General features: G+C 44.4%; 1 non-coding gene across 1 annotated transcript; it reads right to left on the bottom strand.

The window, feature by feature from the left end:
• Positions 1-2,948: 2,948 nt before the first annotated feature.
• TRNAD-GUC (transfer RNA aspartic acid (anticodon GUC)) lies at positions 2,949-3,020 on the bottom strand. Its single transcript has one exon. It is a non-coding gene; the product is annotated as a tRNA-Asp (tRNA).
• Positions 3,021-4,181: the final 1,161 nt, after the last annotated feature.

Here is a 4,181-nt window from a genome sequence, read left to right on the forward strand (position 1 = left end):
ATAGATAAACCATAAACCACCGATACACATAAACTGCATGTGATCTTTGACCTAATGGTAGCCATTTTAAAAACTGTAATTCAATATTAACCAAAAACCTTGTGAGTGAGCCACTCTGGTTGGGGAGGGAGGGAGTCCACCCCGACTCCAAGCGTCAATGTGTAGGACTGTAGATGTAATTTAAGCCGCACATCAATGCAAGTCCGCTCGTGATGGTGTGTGGCAACCTGGCCAGGCCAGTCCACCCCTCAGAGCTTAATCATGGGGAACACACGTTGGGGGCGTGGCCTGGCAGGAGCCCAGGCTGAGGTTGCCGCCCAATATCATGAGTGGGCTTGCTTTGTTGTGCGGCTTAAAGAATATCTATACTCCTGTAATTCAATGGTAGTTACACATAAGGTACTCCTGAGCCATGACCCAGTGTAAGCTGAACACACTTCCGACAACGAATGGAATGCTTGGGCAGTGATGTCACCCATAGGCTTACTATGAGGTAATCCAATGTCGGCTGTCCCTCCTCTCCCCTAACGCTGGCTTGGAAAATCACGTGACCAGACTAGAGCACCCTCAGAATAGGTAGTATACACATCTTCCTTTAAATGGATAGTTAGAATAGGAGTTAGAATGGGGGTGTTAACAGGTTTAGTCATAGGTAGGAAAAGCCTGGACTTCCACTTTAAAATTTGCAGTCTCTAATCACTGGTATGAAGCTTACTTTTTATATCTTGATCACTCTGTAAATAGTATGGAAAGATGATCTCCAGACCCCTCCATCACCACTGCTGACTCTTATTAAAAAGACACCTGCTGGTCCAGGGATCCAGTGCTGTCCTCACCTGAGCCAGTTCTTCTCCGGTCTTCGGGTCCGCCACACCAGCATGTTTACTAAGGGAAGCCAGATGTGATCCCTTGTGGCTTCACAGCCAGCTTTCCACTGCGGAAGCATGAGCCATGCTGTGTTTTATGAATGGTCCCCCGACCTTCTGGGACCTGTGATGTGTACCAGAGCGCTGTGGGCAAAAGGAGGGGGCTAAACGGGGAGCAAGTACCTGTCAAAACTAGGTAACTGCTCCTCCCAAAAGATAAATGTGAGCACAAGTGGTAGAGGATGGGGGGGGGGGGGGGGGGGAGGTGGAAAAGTGTAACTTCCCCGATTGGGTGAAGTTCCGTTTTAAATATGGGCATTTCAGCAAATTATAATAGGAGATTCTCAGTGATGTAAGATAGTAATTAAAAATTGCACATCCATCTAGGCCAGTGGTTCTCAACCTCTCTAGTGTCGTGACCCCTTGATAAAATTTCCCAAGTTGTGGAGACCCCCAACCGTAAAATTATTTTCGTAGCGTGGGTTGTCAGCACCCGAGGCAAGACAAGTAATTTGCGCCCCTAACCCACGGACATTTAGCACTCCCTGAGTCCCTAACACTCGTACAGTATTAAAATCCTTATGGTACATTTTAGGATGTACCACTCTTTCTCTTTGTTTTCCTTTCTTTCCCTTTTATCTCTCTCTAGCCTAATTTCTTGCTTTTTTCCCCCCATCCCTCTTTCTAGCCTTCTTTCTTGTTCTTTCTCCTATTCTTTCTCTCCCTTTTTCTTTGTTCCTCTCCCTCTTTTCCTCTCCCTTCCATGTATTCTCTATTTTAATTCCTTCTCTTACTTCTTGGTGGGGGGGGGGGGGGGGGGGATGGGATAAGCAGCAGTGTTGGCGGGGAGTTCTGATCAGCCAACTAAGGTGCTCTTGATCAAGGTCATCTGCTGATCTGAGAACTGTAGTGGGGACCTTTAATAGCAACTATAATCCCAGGTAGTGTTACTCGATGTGTCTCCGACTTTGTGGTGTCTCGTAGCAGTGACACCTATGCCGAAATCAGGAGATAGGGTCTCCTCCAGCCCCTCCCACTTCACATTCCTCACCAGTCAGCTGACCTCTAGTCTCTGCCCCCCAGTCATGCCGTGAACTGAATGGGCGGCTGCAAAGAGACTGAATGGGCAGCTGCGGCCGCAAAAAGGCTGGGAGAGCGGTGCGGGTTTCAGGAACAGCCAAGGATTTGGTGACCCCTGGCAAATCATCATTTGACCCCCGAGGGGGTCCCGACCCCCAGGTTGAGAACCACTGATCTAGGCAATTGTGGACTCTGTTGTATGTCGTAGATCAGTACAAAGAAAAATGTGATTTGGTTATTCGTGATGTTATAAATGTCAGTCCATGGATGAAGAATATAGGTGTTGTATGGTCAAAAATGAAAATCTGAGTTAGGAGCCTGGTAAATCAACTTATGTTGTGTTTAAAGGTTCGTTCGCACTAGTGGGGAATACAGTGTAATAAAAGCCTATCATCAGAAAATATACCCCATGTCACTTGTGGTGGTTGTAGTGCCCGCCGAACATGACCCATTCATGTGAACAAAAGTGCTCTGAAAGCATCCGCGACCAACTACGTGCAATGGAAGCAATTGTGGCGCACTAGTGCAGGGTTCAAGGGGTTAAAGCAGGCAGTGAGGAGGTGATACAATGTCTCCTCCCCTCCTTTCAAATGCTCTCTGAAGAGCGATCCACGTTTGAATCACTTATCAGAGACCAACAGTGTGAACAAGTTGTTTACATGCATTTGGATCAGTTCAGAGAACAAATTAAATGCACTGACAAATACAGTGTGAATTACACCATATATATATCAATACATGCATTTATATGTGTCTGGAAATGAACTATAAATGCATGTAAATTGTTCAGTATCTAACCTCACAAAACCTTACAAAAATCACAACTGAGATTTTATTTGCAATTGAGACCATTGAAGACTTGGTTCTTTAGGTTTCAATGGAATGTTAGGTATTACAGAAACAGCAAGCAATAAGGTAAATGAAGCACACTCTGTAGCTCACATTATATTATAGCTACGGTTTGTTTTAGCAATCAGTGACAATAAAAAAAAAAATGTGTGCCTCCCCGTCGGGGAATCGAACCCCGGTCTCCCGCGTGACAGGCGGGGATACTTACCACTATACTAACGAGGAATTGCATGTGTGGTTTAAGCGCGAGTAATAATCTCAAATTTTATTCTTTATGTAGTGACTTCATCGAAAAATGTTTGTACTATGTGGTCAGAATTACATGTAGTATTTGATAAATATGTAGAATCTATTTGTATTGATGGTAATCTCTAGAACGCTCTGATTGTTTATTCAGTCTGTTACAGTAGCCTGTCTGAGCTCCAGTTCTGTGTCACCCGGAGCAGCTCACCACCACCAGCCATCTCAATGTGGACTTCAGTAGAAGAGTCTTCTTCAGTGTCCTGATCTCTGCTTCTCTGCTACACACACCTAGATCTAGTCCTAATCGCTGCTAAGTGTGTTAGGTACATATATTCCTGATCTCTGCTACATACATCTAGATCTATTCCTAATCGCTGCTAGGTACACCTAGATCTATTCCTGATCCTGATCTCTCCTACATACACCTAGATCTATTCCTAATCGCTGCTAGGTACACCTAGATCTATTCCTGATCCTGATCTCTCCTACATACACCTAGATCTATTCCTAATCGCTGCTAGGTACACCTAGATCTATTCCTGATCCTGATCTCTCCTACATACACCTAGATCTATTCCTAATCGCTGCTAGGTACACCTAGATCTATTCCTGATCTCTCCTACATACACCTAAATCTATTCCTAATCGCTGCTAGGTACACCTAGATCTATTCCTGATCCTGATCTCTCCTACATACACCTAGATCTATTCCTAATCGCTGCTAGGTACACCTAGATCTATTCCTGATCCTGATCTATTCTCAATCTGTGCTACATCCACCTAGATCTATTACTGGTCTCTGCTACATACAACTAGATCTCTGCTACATACACTGAGATCTATTCCCAATCTGTACTATATCCACTTAGATCTATTCCTGATCTCTGCTACATGCATACACCTACTGTAGATCTGTTCCTGATTTCTGCTGACATACACTTAGATCCACAGTATTTCTGATCTCTGCTAACATATGCTTAGATCTATTCCTGATCACTGCTGATATGCACCTAGATCTATTCCTGATCTGTTTCAGCATATGCCTAGATCAATTGCTGATCTCTGCTGGCATACATCTACGTCTATTCCTGATCTCTGTTGACATACATCTAGGTCTATTCCTGATCTCTTCCAACATACACC

Source organism: Aquarana catesbeiana, linkage group LG03 (assembly GCF_042186555.1).
Source record: "Aquarana catesbeiana isolate 2022-GZ linkage group LG03, ASM4218655v1, whole genome shotgun sequence".
In the NCBI taxonomy this organism is placed as follows: Eukaryota; Metazoa; Chordata; class Amphibia; order Anura; family Ranidae; genus Aquarana; species Aquarana catesbeiana.